This window comes from Phyllostomus hastatus, unplaced genomic scaffold, assembly GCF_019186645.2.
Source record: "Phyllostomus hastatus isolate PE091 unplaced genomic scaffold, TTU_PhHast_1.1 phas_contig_150, whole genome shotgun sequence".
NCBI lineage: Eukaryota > Metazoa > Chordata > Mammalia > Chiroptera > Phyllostomidae > Phyllostomus > Phyllostomus hastatus.
The window spans coordinates 15,745,850-15,766,363 of NW_025333611.1; the positions used below are offsets into that span (position 1 = coordinate 15,745,850).

A 20,514-nucleotide genomic window follows, 5' to 3' on the forward strand; every position below is an offset into this window, starting at 1 on the left:
ATTAAGAGGCTTGATCAGGTTCAGACTCGGTTTTCTGGAAAGAATGCACCCTAGGAAATGGAATGTATCAGTTTTCTATTGCTACCATTACAAATAACCACAAACTCAGCGGCTTGAAACCCCAAAGTATCATCTTACAGTTCTGTATGTCAGAAGCCTGGCCCGACACTCCAAAGACTAACATCAAGGTGTCAGCAAGCTGCTGCACTTCTTTCTGGAAGCTCTAAGGGAGACTTCGTTTCTCGACTCGCTTCTCAAGCCTGCCCACAACCTTGGGCTTGTGGCCGGCCCCTCCACCCTCAAAGCTGGCATCAGCTGGTTGAGTCTTCCTCACATCCAGTCACTCTGAGAGTCTCCTGCCTCTCTCATCCACACCTGGATAATCCAGGTAATCTTCCTGTTTTAAGATCGCTTTATTAGCAAACAATTTCACCTGTAACTTAATCCCACCTTGTCATGTTATGTACCATATTCACGGGTTCTGGTATTAGAACATGGACGTTGTCAAACTGGAAGGCATTTTTCTGCCTGACGCTGCAGTAGACTGTTCTGGGTGGCGTGGGCCCAGCTCCCACTGGGAGATGCACAAGACCCACGCCCATGGATAGGTTCTCCCATGGGGAATCAGGCCTGCATTGTACCTAGGCTGCTATGGGTCTTGCTTTTTGCTAAAACTGCCTCACCCTGCATTGAGGACAGTTACTGCAAAGCAACTTCCTAAAAACCATGCTAAACCTCCCAAGGATGAGTATAACTGGTCCAACCACTTTTGCCTTTTCATTTGCAAATACCCCTCTTCTGTGATGTGATTAGCAGCATTGGCTCCTTTGTTTTCTGTAAAAGGTAACCACCTAAAGTGAGCCTGCGCATAGTTAATGAGGACCTTCTGGTAATGTGCCCAGGAAGGCAATAAAAGCTCATTGGAGCAAGGGCTGAGGCTTTGCTCCTCGTGAGAGAAAAGCCACGCTGTCCCTTTTCCTCCACTGGATTCAGTAATCTGTGTGAATGTCTCATTTCATCCATAATGACGTGGACCCCATGACCCGGGGTCCGCATCATGCTGCAGGTGGCATTGCTCTCCTCAGGTGCACACAAGGTTTTTTTGCTGTACTGTCGTCAGTCATTGGTGATCTTTGCCTAGAGGGTCCATTACTTCACAAGAGAGTTAAAACTGGTGATAAAATAATTCTATCATCTCTTCTGAACTTGTTAGCTGGGATGTTCTATCAAGAGAAATTGCATGTCATCAGCTACATGTTTACCCTAAATTACAATTTAGATAGGAACTTGACAGATGCTTGATTTTTCCTCCTTTATTTATTGATCTTCAAAATATTGACTTGGTTTCTTAATATCCTCCAAGGATGACTAATGATATTTTTATTTTATTTATTATTGACGAGAAAGAGAGAGACAGACAGACATTGATTTCTTGTTCCCCTTATGGATGCACTCACTGGATGATCCTTGCACGTGTCCTGACTGGAGCTCGAACCCGCAACCTTGGCGTAGTGGGATGACATTCTAACCAACTGACCTTCCCAGCCAGGGTGAGGTTTATGCTTCAGTCTCACACAGCGATGTTTGCATATCACTATGCTTTTCATTTTCTTTCCCCTAAGCTGCAAGGGTCCTTCTTTCACCTCTGGAACTTGTTCCTTCTACCTCTGTGACTTTCTAAGTTCAACTTTCACTTATAAATATTAACAAACAAATAAATATCACTATGAACATTTTGATTTGTTTCACTCCAGGACAGTTTTTGTCCCTTCTGACGGTCTCGCTGGCCGGCCTGTCCTCGCTCAGTTGGGGGGGTCTCCTCAAGTTGACTAAGCCCTCCTGGCATGCCCTGCAGTCCTCGTGGGCCACGGCTTCTGGCACGACGAGGTGTCCCAGGGCCATCTTGCACAGGCGCTGCCCCAGGCTGGAAGCAGCCGCTCCTAGTAAAAAGCGCTGATTCACTGTGGTGGGAACTGGTGTTTGGACCTGACAAGCTGGGAGCTGTGGGTGTCCACTGCTATGGAATCGGCCCCTGTTTCAGCGGACAGAGCTAGAAAATAAGTTATGTTTTCAGATAGAAAACAACACGAGTCCACACGAAACTTCACGTCAGACTCAGGACTTGGACCTGGGAACCTCATGGATCTCACGGTGCCGTGATTTCCCGTGTTTCACACTGAAAACCCACGCGCTCAGTAACCCCGCCACCATCACGTGCTCGATTTAGCCTGAGACACGCTCAGAACAGTTTCAGAACACAAATGCCACCACCATAGTAACACCGTGATTAAGAAAAATAATTCACAATTTGTCCTCTGAAATACTTGAAGTACATTCTATTGGGAAAGTCGAGTGAAAGCCCCAGGTTTCGGAGTCCCCGGCGAGAGCTGCGTCCTGTGCAGCCTATCCACCAGCCTGATGTTCGGGGGGCTCGCTTGTTTCTTTCCTTCCCCTTTCCATTTTCCATGACTGCTTTCTAAAGAATCTAGTTTGGTTTTATGGATTTCTACATTATTTATACAGCACCAAAGTCAAATCTACAAAACAAAATACATTCAAAGACGTCTAGCATCTTTCCTTGTCCCCACACACGTCTCCTCTCGGTATCCCGGCTCCCGGGAGAAAAGGCACCCACGGGGTGGATGTGTGTGTGGATGTGTCTCTCCCCCAACCCCCTCTCGTGTATTTCCCGGGATTGGCTTATGCAATTACGGAGGCTGACGAGTCCCGAGGTCTGCGGGCAGCAGTCTGGAGACTCATCCTAAGAAAATACATCACATGTACACTTTTAAAAAATCTGCTCCTCCATTTTCCCAGTACTATTAGGAAATTGAATGATATGAATAAAAGCACCAGGCTGTCAGCTTCTCGGGAAGACGGGAGTCCCTGGCAGGCCTGAGCCTGCCTTCTGCCCTCTGCGGGAAGCATGCGCGGCAGCCACGCTGCCTGGACCCTGCTCCCCAGGCCACCACAGCCTCCGCCCAGCCCGTCTCACCCACCCGGCTCTGGCTCCGAGTGTCTCACTTGAATGTACCCAGCACTGCCCTGGGTTCCGGACCGCAGTCCATTCCGTACAGACCCCATGGGCGTGGTGTGGGCGGGGTGTGAACGGCCAAGCAGCGCAGCGAAGGGGCGCTCTCCCCGCCCCTCCTTCGCAGCAGCGCTTCGTTCAGCCTGTGGATGAGAACACGTCTTTCAGGGCAACGCTGTTCTTCCACGGAGAGCCTGCCATCTGCATGCTGCTATTTTTGGTATTTGTGGGCACAGCTCTGCCAAGCGGGCCCCAGGCCGGGCATTCCAACCCGGTGTGACAGTCAACAGGCTGAAGGGCAGTTCACTGCACTCCAGCAGCAGGAAGAATCCACAACAAAAAGAAACACGTGGAAAGCAAATACCCGCCCAAACACTTCTCCCTCCCCTCCGACAGTACACATGTAGACCCCCATCCTTCACACTTACTGATGACCAAGTGCCAATGCTTTTCACACTTCATCTCATTTTCTTTATTACTACTGAAAACTACCATGTTACTTCTTGAATTTAATCACAGCAAAACATTACATAAATGTTAAAATATTTGGCTACAGAGTTGTCAGTTATGAAAAACATGAAAACTCAGACACTGTCTTAAAGTTTCATGTTAAAAGGGCAATTGAATATGCTATAATGGAATACTATGTGGCTCTTATAAAGAAATATTTGAGAGCATGGGTAAATATTTATAATCAATCATTAAGTAAAATAATCAGTTAAGTAAATACAGGTATGTTTTATGTGACATTTATACAACTATATATACACATTCATATATATACACATATAATTATATGTGCACATGGCAGGAAAAAATACAGGAGAAAATATACTTAAATATTAATATTGAGTATCTTTGTATGCCCAGGCTAGGAGTGCTTTCTATTTTTGCTTATCTACAATTTCTAATTTTCTATAACTACCAATTATAATTTTAAAAACCCTTAAGTTATAAAAATTAAAGTTCTCATCACTGATTTACTTTAAAAACTAACATTTATCGAGAATCTTCACTGTCTTACATGAAGTGCTACATACACAGTCTCACGCCATCTTCTCAAAGACCCCGTGAGAGAGGCATTGACTTTCTCATTTCACCTGTGAGAAAACCTCATGAAACCGCATGGCCAATTAGTGACAGAATCAGGCCTTTGAACCCAGGTCTCCCCGCTGCCCTCCTGGATGACACACTCTCGGCTGTCCTTCTCAGCTGGCTGAACGTGTGCAAAAGCCAAGTCTTCAAGTGATCTCCTGGATTTCTTAATGCCTCTTCGATTTTCACTTATTTGGTGAGTGTGCTCAGCAATAGTAGAGAGGGCCGTCTTCCACCTCAAGAGTAACGCCGTCCATTCTTACAACGAGACACCTTTATTCCACCTTTCCAGGAACAGGGGTGCCCAACCTGTGGCCCGTGGGCCGCACGCAGCCTAGGATGGCTGTGAATGTGGCCCAACACAAAATTGTAAATTTACTTAAAACATTATGAGATTTTTTTTGTGATTGCGTGTCAAAATGTTATTTACTGTATGGCCCCAGACAACTCCTGTTCTTCCAGCATGGCGCAGAGATACCAAAAGTTTGGACACCCTTGGTAGAGGCTCCTTAAACCAAACCAATTGCCTCCCATGCCCAGGAACAGGAGCAGAAGGAATCCTCTGCTGCTTCTGGGAAGCCTGCCCTGTGCCTTGGTATCCCTGGGGAATTGGTCACAGGCCCCCACGCCCCATGGATACCAAAAGCCACGCCTAAGTTCCTTATATACAATGCAGCAGTATTTGCATGTAACCCATGCTCATCTACCCGTGTCCTGTAAATCACCTCTAGGTTTCTTATAGCACCTGATACAACGTAAATGCCGTGTAAATAGTTGTGCTCTATTGCCCTGGGAATAATGACAAGAGAAAGTCTGCACACGTTCAGTCAGATGCTATTAGGGCAACCCTAACTACATAGTACATGTCGGCAACTACATAACATTTTTTTCGAATATTTTCAATCCACGCGTTGTTGAACCTGTAGACACAGAACCCGCAGATGTGGAAGGCCGACTGGCATGGTGTGCTGTGAGCCACGGGGTCACAAAAACAGAGGGTCCCTCTCTGTTCCGCTCTCTGAGAAAGTTTCTATCACAGGTGGCACATGGTGGAGGAAGAAAACAGCAAAGGGGGCACCAGAATGGCTGACGTTCGAGAAACACTCACCGAATCCTACAGTCAGTTAACTCCTCTGCAGCGGAACCTAGCCTTTGCTTAACTGGATTGGTTAGAAAAGTCACCGCACACCTGAGAAAGCTCTGTCAGTTCTTTCTTCCTGTTCTCGGGCATTGTCACCTGTTTTTTTTCCAGTCCCCCCCCCCCCACTCCTTCATTTTGCCCAGAGGTGTGTGGTGGAAAAGGCCCATCCCTGTGAATTTTCATTCATGGCCTCCGTTTCCAAAATATAATGCAGAGCAGATTAGAGAAGCTGACAGATAAACTACAGAGTCTCCTTTGTGCATTTATAACAAGCAGACTGGATCTGATACACATCAAAACAGCTTGAGAACAGCCGCATTTAAACCATTTGACCTTTAACGGCATAAGAAGTTATGGGTATCACTAAGGTAAGGGCTTTAGGTCAGTTCTGAAGCAAAACTTCCCTCTTCATAAGATGCATTTAGAAGATTCACAGCTATCTCTAAAGTAATTTGGAAAAACAGGCCATTTCCCCCTTTTACTAATGCTAAAACTTCAACGGTGTTAAAGGCAGGCATGACAACTGTAGCAGCCGGAGAGCTGGTCATGGGCTCAGCCCGCACTGGCCCGTGAACGGCCCCAGAGCCTGTGAAGGGCAGGGACCCTGCTGTCCTGTACATGGTAGTGTCACCAGTGCCTGCCCCCACGCCCAGCATATGGAGGTCTCACAAACACATGAGCGAATCACGTTACTTTCCCAGTCCAATTTAGGGTGGCCCCCTGTGACGTCTTCTGGGGAGATGGGGCTGGGGAGCAAGGGCAGGAGAGTAAAAGTGGGAACTCTCTCTCTGGGCTAGACCAAGAATTACAACATTTGCTCTTTGTTCTTTATTTTGTTCAGGCGGGCTGGTGGAGTGTTTCAAATGGACAGTTTTCCGTAAGGTGAGTCTAGAACAAATGAAGTGATTTCGGAGTGGCAGGACAAGAGACTGAAATATTGTTCCCTTCTTCGCATCCCTCATGCCCGCTCCTGGCTCTTTTCATACCGTTTCAAACAGCTTCCCGGGCTTGTAATTATGTGGCTTAGAGCTTTTGAGAACAAAGAAGCAGATGGAGCCTGAAAACAGGGGGTTCTTCCTTGTAGTAAAGGCAACTCTCATTGAACGGGCTGGGCCAGGTGTGCTGGGAAGGGAGGTGAGAGAGAGAAGAGGAGACATTTTCCAACCGAGGGTTGGACAAGGGATCTGTGATTCCCATGAATTCTAGAGACCACCGCCCCACCGGTGTCCTCAGGAGGGGTTAGGACCTCAGAGGGAAATGTATCCCTTCCCCAGGAATGGCAGAGGGGTCTCTTCCCAGACATTGGAACCATGGACTCTCAGCCACTGCCGATGAAAGGCATGACTGGTGTCCCCAGGAGCCTTCCCACTGGTATTGGGCAACACCCTGTGACATCCTGCAAACCCCTGGGAGATGTGGAATGCCCTGCCGGGGCCCAGGGCCCGGGGGCTGGGAGTTAGTTTTACATTGATTTAAAGAAAGCATTATTTCTTGCTCCTCTGATTTTCCTGCTGCATCAGCACAAAACGGGTGTTTTAATTCTGTCAGCACATTTGCAAGCTTGAGGGAATGCCAAGTCCTATTTTAGTAAGCTCTCTCTTATTGGAGAGTTTTAATGGCAGGCATTACTTAGCTCCGATTAAAGAGGGAAACAATTTTGTCTGCACACAGGTTGCTGTAGAAGGCGGGCCTCGTGAGGGGCGGGGCTTTTGTTCGCTGTCATTTCACTCCCTAGGACAGCGCTTGGCTCCTAGTGTGGGAACAGCGGATGCTGGTGAAGTGACAGAACTTCTTCCTTCTGAGTGGCTACATTCTGGAAGGTGTTGTGAGGATTACAAAAATGACACAACCTAGGCCTATCTCTCGGGCAGATTCTAATACATGAGGCCATGCATTCTCAACAAGTGTGACACAGCCCCCAATCAGCAAACACTGGTGACTGGGGGGATGGGGAAAAGACCCAACATCTGTACTCACGTTATGTCTGAAGTGCAAGTGTACTTAGGTAGAGAGCACATAGAAAGTATATCGATAGCATGAAAATGTCATAGGATGGAACAATTACGATAAAAATGCTGAAAAATGCTCTCAGGAGAGGGGGAGGCAATAATTTCAGAAAGCTGAAAAATTCTGCATCAGAGTGTTAGAGACTTTGACCTGGCTCCAACTTCCCTCCCTTTCACGCATAAATAAATGGTCCCTCTGCTAGTCCCCAGCTGAGCCACCTTCGGAGCCCCGCAGCTTCTGGACTGGAATGGTGGCAGCAGGGGGAAACAGCAGACTCCGTAGTGTGGGGTTTACCACCTTCTTCATCTGGCCCCTGGCCTGTGTCCCCGGCCTGGCCTCTCGCCAGCCCCCTTCACTCCATCACAAAATACACTAGCAATTTCCCCCAACTTTTTGTCTTTTTGGGTCTTCATAAATGTCTCTCCTTCGGCCAGCGGTGCACTCCCCAACCCTTATACTCCTCTCTCCAGTCCTCTGCTTCTGGTTCTATTCTTTTCTGCTTCTGGGGTCCTACTCGGAGGTCCCCTCCTAGTCCATGTGTATCATTATCATAGCACTTGTCACGTGGCACTTGATGATCCATTTACCTCTACATCCTTCCTCATCACACTGCAAATTCCTAGAAAGGAAAGCTACTGTGTCACCTATTATTCAACCTTTGGACCCAGCACCCTATCCCCATGCCTAAATTTGTGACTGTAAGAGCAAAAAAGGAATAAGCTAAACTAGAGATTGTTCTGAAAGTGCACATCCATGCAAATTTAAAACAATAGTAATCAAAGCTACCATTTCCACATGCATTAAGAGAGTACTTCATCAACATTATCCTCATTAATCCTCATTATATAGAAAGAGTAGGTGCCATTAGCTCTATTTCATACTTGAAAAAAAAAACTGATGCTCAGACACCCTGAGAGTCTAACTCCAAAACCAAAGTCCTTCATTGCCACAGCCTATGCTGCACGGTTAAGCACCAACTGTGTGCCCAGCCCTGCGAGGAGTGCTAAATGAGGCGGCCTGAAGACACAGTCCCTCCCTTCAAGGACCTGCTGGTCTAAAGGAAAAAGGATGCAGGAAACACACGATGTCCTGGATGTGGAGACACAGGAACTTCCTTGTGGGTGGGTATACAACATGGTACAACATGTGGGTATACAACATGGGTAGGCACACAACATATGGGTACATGACACAGTACAACATGGGCAGGCATATAATATGCGGGTATACAACATGGTACAGCATGGGTGGGTATGCAACACGTGGGTGTACAACATAGTACAACATGGGTGGGTATACATGATACAATATGGGTGGGCATGAAACATGCAGGTGTACAACATAGTACAACATGGGTGGGTATACATGATACAATATGGGTGGGCATGAAACATGCAGGTGTACAACATAGTACAACATGGGTGGGTATACATGATACAATATGGGTGGGCATGAAACATGCAGGTGTACAACATAGTACAACATGGGTGGGTATACATGATACAGCATGGGTGGGCATGAAACATGCAGGTGTACAACATGGGTGGGTATACATGATACAGCATGGGTGGGCATGAAACATGCAGGTGTACAACATGTTACACCATGGGTGGGTATGCAACATGTGGGTATTCAAAATGGCCCAGGCACTCTGGAAAAGGGTTTGACTGTTAAAATTTAAATACCAAATGTTCAAAGAAGATATAATACCTATCTGTCACAAACTCTTCCCCCAAAATTCCCATAACCTAGCAGTTCACTCTTAGATATCTATCCAAGAGAAATAAAAACCTATATTTTCACAAAGTCGTCAACATCAATGTCCACAGCAGTAAAGTTCGCAGCAGCCAGAAAGTGGAAATGGGGGGAAGCCCAAGGTGGTGTAGGCCCAGGGGTGTTCAACGCATGGCCCATGGGCTGCATGCGGCCCAGGATGGCTACGAATGCAGCCCAACGCAAAACTGTAAATTTACTTAAAACCTTTTTTTGCTCATCAGTTTTTGTTAGTGTTTGTGTATTTAATGTGTGGCCCAAGACAACTCTTCTTTGTCCAGTGTGGCCTAGAGATGCCAAAATGTTGGACACCCCTGGGGGAGACCCTGAACTCACCTACTCCCACGGACACACAGAATCTACGGCCACATGTGGATTATTTACCACCGAAAAAGTTCTGAAAACTAGATGCACTGCTCTTTCATGACAGAAGATAAAGGGAACACTTTGAGGTGGGTAAGAGAGACAGGGGCATGCTCTCACCAGAAACACCCCGCCCCCACCTCTGGGGGAGCAACGCAGGGCAGGGGTCTCAGAGCAAAGGGCTCCTGCAGATCCGACGCCATCCCCATCAAAATTTGCATGGCAGTTTTCACAGAAGCACAGCAAATAATTTCAAAATTTGTGTGGAACCACAAGACCACAAAGAGCCAAAGCAATCCTGAGAAAGAAAAACAAAATGGAAGTATTGTTCTCCCTGATTTCAAAATGTACAACAAGGAGAGAGGAATCGAAAGTATGGTATTGAGACACCATACTGGTACAAAGTACCACATACTAGGGTACAAAGACAGACACATGGATCAATGGAACAGGACAGACAGCCCGGAAAGTAACCCACACATATATGCTCAATTAATGTACAACAAAGGATCAAAGAATACATGATGGGAAAAGGGCAGTCTCTTCGATAAATGGTGCTTGAAAAACTGGAAAGCTCCATGTTAAAATAATGAAACTGGAGCACTGTGTCATGCACTACACAAATGGATTGGAGACATGAATGAAAGACCCAAAACCATAAAACTCCTAAAATAAAACACAGGCAGTAAGCTCCTTGCTATTGGTCTTAGCAATGTTTTCTTGGATTTGACTCCAAAGGTAAAGGTGACAAAAGCAAAAATGAGCAAACAGGACTATGTCAAACTAAAAAGCTTCTGTACAGCAAAGGAAACCATCAACAAAATAAAAGCACAACATTTTGAATGGGAGAAGGTATTTGCAAATCATATAGCTGATAAGGTGTTATTATCCAAATATATAAAGGAGCCATACAATTCAATAACAAAAACAAACAATTCAATTGAAGAATGAGCAGAGGGTCTGAATGGACATTTTTCTGAAGAAGACATACCCATGGTCAACAAGTATGTGAAAAAGTGCTCAACCTCACTAATCATCATGGAAGTGTAAATCAAAACCACAGTAAGATATCACCTCACATCCATCAGAATGGCTATTATCAAGAAGACAAGAAATAGTAAGTGTTGGCAGGGGTGCATAGAAAAGGAACTGTGGGTGGGACTGTAAATTGGTACAGCCACTATGGAAAACAGAATGGGGATTCTTTAAAAAAATTAAAAATAAAACTACCATGTGATCCAGCAACCCTACCTCTGGATGTCCAATGAAAATGAAAGCACAAATCAAAAGGATATATGCACCCCTATGTCCATTGCAGCATTATTTAAAATAAGCAAGACATGGCACCTGTCTCTCAATGGATGAACGGATAAGCAACACGTGGTATGTGTATGATGGCGTACTACCCAGCCATAGGAACGAATGGCATCTTGTGGTTTTGAATAAATGGATGGACCTGGGCGATACTGTGCTAAGTGAAGTAACTCAGAGAGAGAAAGACAAATGTCACATAAATTCACTTCTGTGCAGAATCTAACAAACAAAACAAACAAGACTCAAAGATGCAGGGAACAGACTGATGGTTGCCAGGATAAAAGGGGATCCAGAGGTGCAAACTTCCAGATGTAAAATTAGTAAGTCATGGGAATATAACGTACAGCATGGAGAATGTGGTTAATGATAAGTGTTAAGTCTGTGTGGTGACAGTAAGAAAGACTTATTTTGGTAATCATTTAGCAAGGTTCACACATGTTGAAGCATTGTGTTCTACACCTGAAACTAATATAATATTGCATGTCAATTATACTTCAATAAAAATGTAGAAACAACCCAAATTTCCCTCAACAACAGATTAACTAAAACAGTCTGTATTGGTGCAATGGAACACCATTAAGAATAAAAAGAAAATGAAATGCTGATACATGCTATAACATAGACAAACCCCCAAAACATTACTGTGTGGAAGAATCCAGACACAGAAGACCACACACTGTGTGATTTGATTTATGTATAATGTCCCATGGGGCCAGTGTATATAGACCGGAAGTCAAGTAATGGCCATCCTGTACTGAGAAAGAGGAGTGACTGTTAAGCGGCTCGAGGAATTTCACTGAGGTGACATGGGATTGTGGTGACAGTTGCCTAGCTCAATAAATTTCTAAAAATCATTGAAATCTACATTTGAAAGGATAAAGCTTATAGTATATAAATTTAACTTTAATAAGGTTGTTTTTTTTTAAAAAAGAGTATCAGACATGGGATGAGATTTATAGGAAAGAGGAGTCTAGTTCAGGAGACACTTGCCTTGGAATTCCCCAAATCAGTACAGAGAACCAGCTCAGAGACCTGTGCTGGAGGGGGCGGGAGAGGTAGCAGGTCACCGAGGGACTGGTGGGAGAACTCTACAGCTGCCTGAAGCTGGAGAGGAGCTATCAAAGGAATGTGCTGGCCAGCGTTCTGTTCCCATCTAGGACCACGTCTGGGGAACGAAGAGGAAGGTGAAGAGGAGAAAGAGCTCAATTACACAGTGTTTTGTGATTCAGGCAGTTAAATTGTGGGGCAGTCTGCAAAGACAGCTAGCGATCTTTCTTTGCGGGGAGCGTTAAACACGGGACCATCACTGCTGACGATGAACACAACAGCAGGAGAGAGGACCGCGTGAGTCCTCAGTGTCCGGGGCACAGCTTCTGATGCTCTGTGCCACTTGTTATACAATCTCAACCTCATTCATCTGTTCCTTCTTTTACTACTGATGCCAATTTATCACATTTCCTTCTCCTTATTCCCAGTTACCATGAAGCTAAAGCTCAGACAGTGGTTAGAAGTGTGTGTGTGTGTGTGTGTGTGTGTGTGTGTGGCAGGGGATGTAAGACATAGATTATTGTCCAATTGCTTTGACGCCGCAGTAAGTCGGCCTTGTGATTTCTCACTTAGGGTTTATAACATCTCATAAAGTTGCTTTTAATGATTTATAGGCCCAAGGCCATGGGACTGGAAGCTTTCTGTGCTTCCTCGTTGCCAGTAGTAATATATGGGTGGGCATTCCTTGCTCTATACTTTTCCTGGGGGCGAGCCAGTTGGCCAAAGAGGAGGGGTTCCTCCCACACACATACACACAGGCAGTAAGTCTCATTCTCTTTATTCCCAAATTGCTTCATTCCTCCTTGTCTTTTAGGGCACACCTACCAGTTTCTTTGGAAAGCCTTCCTTGATCCCGCTCAGTGCTTTGGAAACCACCTTTCCTCAGTCACTGGCACACACACGCACAGAGCATTCTGGGACGTTGGCTACGAACAAGAGTTCTGAAATCAGGCTGCACGGGCTAAATGCTGACGCCACCACTTAACTTGTTGATTATCTAACTTTACCTTAAATAATCAAGGTAATCACACGTTCAAAAGGCAGATAAATTAAAGGAATAAATTAGAAAGTCCGTGTGTATCAGTCAAAAGAGGTTAGGTTTTTATACACCACGGTGACAACAACGAAATTCCGAATGGCTTCCAACAAGAAAGATTCAGTTCTCACTCAAGTTCCTGTGTATGGAGGTTTAACAGTGCAGTCAGCCTGCAGCACGGCAGAGCAGCCACCACTTTGAACACTGCTTCTCTCTCCGTCTTTGGGAACAAGCAGGATGTACTTCCCCACCCACTTACGAAGACTCTGGCCGTGAGGTGTGCTGCGGCTTGTGAAGTGGGAGCATAAATCAGCTCAGAGCAGATGCTGTGAAAGCCGGGTCGTGCTGGACCACGCTTGCCTCTCTCTCCCTCCCTCCCTCTGTCTGGATTGAAAGCTTCTACAGACAAGGGTGATATCTTCCACGTCTTTTTATCCCAATCACCTCTCATAATCCCTGACACAGGGTGGACAGACAGTAAATTCTGACTGCCTGCATGGAAAGACTTCTGTCAGCCACAAAGAACTGTGAGTGCAGCGCCTGAAGGTAGTCAAGTCTGCCTGAAAAGTCAGCACTCCCTGGGTACCGCTTACCCAAACCAGCACTATGTTTGCTGGCCATTTGGAAAAACAGGCAGATCGACCTGGGGATGGACGTGCACCTCTAGACGTCAATGAAAGATTGCCCTTAAAGAATGTTTGTGAGGAAATGCGAGCACATCCCATGCAATCGTGAGAAAAGCGTGGCACTTGGCGGCAGCCTCGAGCCTTCCGCCAGCTCCCAGAGCAAAGCTGGACAAGCCCAGCGGCTCTGCGTCTGCTTCCTCTCACCCCACAGTGCAGTTGCACAGGAGAAACATCAAGGTCTTTTCCACTCAAACAAAGTCCTGTGATGCACGGGCATGGGCTGATCTCTGCACAACAACAAATCACAGCTGCCACGGGGTACCGGTGCCCACAGATCAGAAACACTGCAATGAGGCAGTTTTGCAAAAAAGCCCCCCAAAACCGAAAAACCCCACAAAAACACCCCCCCCCCCGCCCCCCTGCTGCAACCAACCAGCCAACCAACCAACCAAACAAAAAAACACCAATTCTAAAAACCACTGCAAATGCACACCCAGATTCAGGGAGGATTGAGGCATAAAAGCTGCAGCCCATTGTTCTGAAAGAGAAGCTTGTAAGCAACCTTTAAAAAGAGACATCGGTGGAGAATGCATTGATTGTGGGCAAGGAAGACAATGAGAGATGGGCAACAAAGTGCAACTGGTTGCGCCCCCTGTCCCAGGTGAAAAATGTGGTCTTGTGAATCCTGAGCTACTGTTGATAAAGGTGGGGACTCGTTTATATTAAGCCGACACAAAAGAAAATAAGTGAAATATGATTAGGCCTACACCAAGTGTTCAGATTAAATTCCTGCAGTGCCATTCTGTGGCTTGGGGAGCGTTTCCTACCAGTAGAAAGCCTGATTAACGCACTGGCCTCGGTGATATTAAAAATGCACGCTGTGAAAATCCCCCCCAAAACAGATCCTTTCTCTGGGGTGTACCCCAAGGAGCTACCTGTCCCATCTTCTATTTTCATTAGGAAAAGTTGTCAGTTGTACGTGACAGTGTCTTTTATGAGACTTGAAGTTATAGCTTCAAAGGGCCTTTTTGATGCTGGCGAGAAACATTTCGAGGGGTCAGTTCAGAAACAGGAAGGCTAGTATGTGGACTTCCGGCAGTAGAGCCGTCTTAGCTATTAATTTGGCCCTACTGTTCAAGTTCTCATGTCCCAATTGGCCTGCCAAAGGTTGGTATCAGTTATATCTCGGTCCTACAGATGTGTTGCCAGTTTCCACAATTACCTTTAACCTTAAAGGAATGGGAGGAAGCAGTGGTCAGCATGGGAAGATCCGGGGAGAGGGGGAATGAGTCTGGCATATTTGAGGAACACTGAGGAGACCACTGTGACTACAGTGAAGCCACACCTACCCGTATGTAAGACAGAGAATAGCAGATGATGAGTTCAGAATGGAAAGGACCGGATCGATGGAGCATCCTGGAGAAGATGGTGTGGCAGAGGCTGGATTTGTATTCTACGTGTGATCAACACCAATGGAACATGCTAAGGATGGGATGATGGGAACTTGTTTATATTTTAATTTAATGAAATGCCAACAGGACTTCCATGAAAGTACAGAACAAAACTCTGATAAACTGACTACCTTAGAATTAATTCCAAAAGTAATTTTCTATTAAAAGTTGGTGATAGTAGATTCTACAATTTTGTTCAGCTTAAATAATTTATTGGACTGTGCTCCCCACTTCCTTCGCCCAGCCTAACTCATAGAGCACAATGATCAGGACCACGAGTTGTGAAATCAGAAAGACCCATCTGGGGTCCAGGTCCCCTCACTTACTAGTCATCGCACCTTCCTTGAACCTTCTATATCTGTCAAACAGGGATGGTGGTGTCCTTCTTTGAGGAGTGCATGAGCATGCACGTGCACCCTTGACCTGCCTAGCAGGGTGCCTGGCACATGTGAACACCCAACAGCACCCTACACTGAGCCATCCGTCACCCGCCCCTTGGGCTCCCACACCCATCGCCTTCTTCCTTCCCTTTCTGATTACCTTCTCTCCTCTATGGCAGTCACACTCTGCCACACTCGGTTTGGCGCCTACTTGATTTGATGTGCTCTGAGAGGCCTGAGTAAGAGCAAGGAGAAGAGGGTGGATAACAGAGCTGCCGATGACAAGAGGACGGAGGCGAGGCGGGAGAGAAGGGGCGGGTCTGGAGGAGCCAGAAGGAAGGAGTTTGCCACTAAATTTGTCTCAGACGGTTCCTAAGAGAAAGTGAAGGGACGAGGATTCACTCAATATCTAAAAGCTTGCAATTCGGGAGGACAGGAAAGGAGAAGGGCTGTTTTAGGGTTTGCCCAAGTTGAGGCTGCCGTCCTCTCTGGGCAAGAGAGTCATTTATTTTAAATTGCATAGAATCAAGTCATCAACTATTAAGAGACTGAAACTGGCTAATGGGATTCCATTTACCTTTTATGCATGTTCAATTGCTGTGCCAGACAGTACCCACACGCCTCCACCCACCCCTTAGGAAGGGGATCTTGCCCCGGCCTAGTAGCCCAGTTGGTTGAGCCTTGTCCTGATCTGCCAAGGTTGTGGGTTTGATCTGTGGACAGGGCACATACAAGAGCCAACTGGTGAGTGTGTAACTGAGTGGAGCGACTTATCTGTCTGTCTCTCTCCTTTCCTTTCCTTTCTCTCTCTAAAATCAATCAATAAAAGCTAATTAAAAAGGGAATCTTTAACAGTCTGAGCAGTTTAAGAGACCCAGAACTGAGTAATTAACTCTCTGAGCAGGGAGATCAGACAGCATAGGAGATTAAGAATACATCGCAAACCAAACTGAATCACAGCCATTTCTTAAACTCTGAGACCATAACTGTGATGGTTAATTTTACGTGTCAATGTGACTGGGCCTTAAAAGTTCCGGTGACCCAGTCTGGACAAACATTATTCTGAGTGTGTTGGTGAGTGTTTCTGGATAAGACTGACATTCGAGCCAGTGGGTCCAGTAAAGGTGCTGCCCTGCATAACGTGGGTGGGCCGCATCCGCTCAGCTGAAGGCCCGACCAGTGCTAAAAGGCTGACCCTCTTTTGCGTAAGGGGGATTTTTTTAGATTCGAACTGAAACATCGGCTCTTTTTGATTTGCCAGCCTGCTGGCCTTCATACTACAACTTAAACATCAGTGCTCTTGGCTCCCAAGCCTTGTTGACTGTTGATCTGGAGACTGGTCAGCCTCCATAACCACGTCAGCCAATGCCTTGTGATGAATGTGTCTACACGTACGCACTTGCCCACGTGTGACATCCTGCTGGTTCTGTGTCTCGGGGGACACGGACTGTTACAGTGGTCGTCTCTGCCACTGTGGTAATTTATTCCCACATCCGGTTTACAGAAAGAGAAGTATATCAAAAAGGCAAGAAAGCCTGACTTTGAACTAAGAGAAACCTTCCTAAAGGATTCACCCATGTTATACAACCACAACCACACCTCACTCCTTACAGATGTGAACAAACTGTTCTCTGGGAGAGGACATGAGATTTCAAGGAAATCTCATGGCTTTGTATCGGAACTGTGGCCACCACTGTCACAGCCTGTTAGTCACTTCTTCCCATGACAGAAACCCCATCATGTCACAGTATCAGGGGTTCTCAAGCACTGAGTTGAAACTTCTCCCTGGACCTCTGCCAGAACAGGACGTCAGGCTTAAGTTTACAGTGTGACCATGTAAGAATGAGCTATGTCTTGACTACTAAGAGCTTAGGGTCACCTTGACCTTGCTGGGAAGGGAGGCTACCACAGCTCTAAGAAATTAACTGCTTATGCTTAATACACGTGAACTTGTTGGGTGATCTGGTAAGCAAGGCAACTGGAACTTGCAGGTAGGGTGCTTCTTCTTGTGAGGTCTGTATCCCACGTGCTTATAGAAGGGTTTTGAGAGCTTTGCCTTTATTTTATTAATGGCTCTCTCTATAATTTGTGTGTAAGGAAGATCTAGTGATTACGATTCCCTTCCTCTTATCTTCTCTACAACACACGTATGTCAAAGAGGTAAACAAACAAGCAAGTTCCCTCTCTCGGAATCAAAAGATGTAAGAGAAGGAGGCACAAAAAAGGAGAAGAAAGAATACAGTCCCTGAGGCCACTAAGAGGTATGGCCAAGGAGACGTCAAGTTAATGAGAAAATGTTCATCGGAGGAGCGCCTCTGCTCTTCAGGAACGTCGGATACATGCATTACGGCACCAGCTTCTCACACCTGTAAAACTCTTCATGTTAAAAACAAGACAAACTCGTCCCCGAAGGTTGCACGGTGCATCTCCCTCATTTACTTTGCCAGCACTTTCAATTTGGGTTCAAATCCTGTTATTCAGGAGATATGAATTGGCCAGTGGGAACATTTCCAGCTACACTATTTCAGAATTAAAATCTAATTTAACCAGGATGACCCCAGGAAATTACCAAGCTCAGGTAAAAGGAAACTCTTTAACATAAACGGCCATGTGTTATTCATTCCGCCCAGAGTGTGCTGGGAAAAGTGTCCAATCATTTTCTGTCATCGCGGCCGCCCTTCTCATCACACAATGCCTTGTAACGGGCAAGCTGCAAAAAGAACGGCATGTCGCCATGGCTGATACGCGTGCGAGAATGAGACCAGGTCGGCGAAACACAAAACAGCCCTTTAAGAGGGACCGAGTAAGAGGGGAGTAGGAATAGCCTTAAAAATGCATAGTTTAACAAGTGATTATACAATGAAGATGTTAGGTTAGGGAATAACTCAATACTTTCAGATTGAAAACTTTTTTTTAAATACAGAGCAGTGAAATAGCAGCTGTATCATCAAAAGACCCATTCTCATATGTCAGTTCTCTCTTTATTCCCTATGTGACTGTGGGCAAGTCACTTAATATTTTGCACCTCAGTTTCCTCTTCTGTAAAATACAAATAATCTATCTAGGTGGATGTGGGTATTTAACGTGTTGGTCACCTAGCATAGAAAGTGGCAAGTTGTGGGTACTATATAAGTATTTCCTTTTTTTTTTTTTCAGTTAAAAGTAGAAAGATTTAGCCTTAACATGCTCTGTCATTTTAGCGGGGAGGGGGAAGGCTTCTGTTCAAGGTACAGTTTCTTGAGGCTAGGACGATTTCAGGGTTACTCTTCCTTTCCTAACAGCATCAGGTACTAGAGAATGAGTTCTTTAGTGGATCCTGACCTAAGCACATGAAGTTATTTCCCTGAGGTCCAGCCCGGGCACCGGGGACTCACCCAGGTTCATTTCTGTATATTGGAAAGGCCAGATTTCTGGGATGCCAATTTCAGACTAGTGGGAGCAGTCACAAAGTTTCTTTCTGTTCCTATAGATTTAAACTTCAAATCCTGAAACACATCGCACCCAGGCTGGGAAACCCATTCTAACTGGCATCAGGCAACTGACGCCCTCTCTCACAGAGATTTAGCTCCCAGTCTAGGTTATAGTGCAATGAGACTTACCCTAAGCTCTGTGCCCACACTGAGAATGTCAGCAGAGATGCCTCAGAGCTGTCGCTAATCTCCTGGACGATGCCCACTTTGCAAACCTGACAAAGGGAAACTATCATGAGTAGCAGGGTTTTATCAGAATTCAATACCTAGAAATGTGCTTGCTGTGTCGACTATTCAAGAAACAAAAGTCACATCAAAACCAGACATTTTAAACCAACTGGCTGGCCTGGCAGGTAGACAAGAGTGCCCTGGCTGGGTGGCTCAGTTGGTTGGAGCCTCGTCCCACACAACAAAATGTTGAGGGTTCGATCCCTGGTCGAGAGCACAACCAGTCAATGTTTCTCTCTCTCTCTCTCTCTCTCTCTCTCTCTCTCTAATCAATAAACATATCCTTGGGTCAGGATTAAAAAATAAAAATAAAAAGGTAAATGGATATGGTGGCATACAGCTCATTTTAAGGGTCACGATAACATCCTTTACTCTCCACATGGCATGTACCAGACACCAGACTAGCTGTGCAGCTACTGCCCTCAGTGAGAGGTTACAGGACTCGCAGGGAAAGAAGGAACCTGAATTTCCCCCGAGGCTGACTGCACCCACAAAGGAAGCTGGGGGACCCCAGCCTTCCCTCTCCTTCTGGTTGCTCATGAACAAAGACTAAAAGGAGGGTACGTGTGAAAAACGGTGAGCGCAGCCGGAGTCAGGAGGCATTTAAGACAGCACACTGTGTCAGCTGCGATCTGTATCAATTCTCTGCTCTTCGACCTCAGGGTGAACGCCTTCCCCCACAGTCAGACATCTAATATTTGTTGTCTTCTCAAAATGTCAGTCTGACTCCTGTTAAATATCAAGCATGTGCATAAGAAAAGGAACGCTTCTGTTAAGCCAAGTCCACAATCACGGGGCTCGGAGGAAGGACACAACTCCATTCCAGCCACACTGGCCCTCTCCCTGGGCCTCCAAGCGCACCAGAGGTCCAGCCTGTGGGCCTTCGCCTTTGCTGTTTCCTCCGGCTGGAATGTTCTTCCCCAAGCTCTCTGCACAGCTGGTTTTGTCGCTCAATTCAACTCTTTGCTCACATATTATCTCCTTCACGTAGCCTTCCTCTGACCACACTATTTGAGGTAGCGTCCTCTCTCTGTCTATGCTGGTGCACTGCTCAGTGTGGGACATCCCACTCTTACGTACTTGAGGATGGACAGAGGGACGATGCTCTGTTTATTGCTGGAATAAAGCCTGACTTACTCCAGCATAGAGTAAGGAGTAAGGAGGTCAATACCTAATATTTAAAAATAAATGTGTTATCTTTGATAAATTGCTGAAGCCAAGTCATTTTTTTCTCGATAAATTGAAATAATGATATCTAATACCCTTAAGGTTGGCATGGAAATTAAACTACTTTGAGAAACTTCTTGATAAACCTTAAAATTCACAATTAGCAATTGCTTTTCTCATCTTTATTGTTAACTAGCTCTTCTATCAGAGGGCCAGGCAGTGATAGATTTTGAAGCTTTGCTTTGATTTATAAACTTGACAAAGAGTGGGTGAACTGCTTGAAAGTAGTAATCGTACTTTATTTTATTTTTTTCTAGGCTTGACTTAAAGTAGACACAGTAAATCCTCCGCAAATGGTAGATGGATAAATGGGTGGAGGGCGTAA

At 45.7% G+C, this 20,514-nt stretch overlaps 1 protein-coding gene across 2 annotated transcripts in view; it reads right to left on the bottom strand.

Moving 5' to 3' along the window:
- The window catches only part of SGCD (sarcoglycan delta), a 393,355-nt gene that overhangs the window by 206,249 nt on the left and 166,592 nt on the right, over positions 1 to 20,514 (bottom strand). The gene's annotated exons all lie outside the window — the stretch shown is intronic.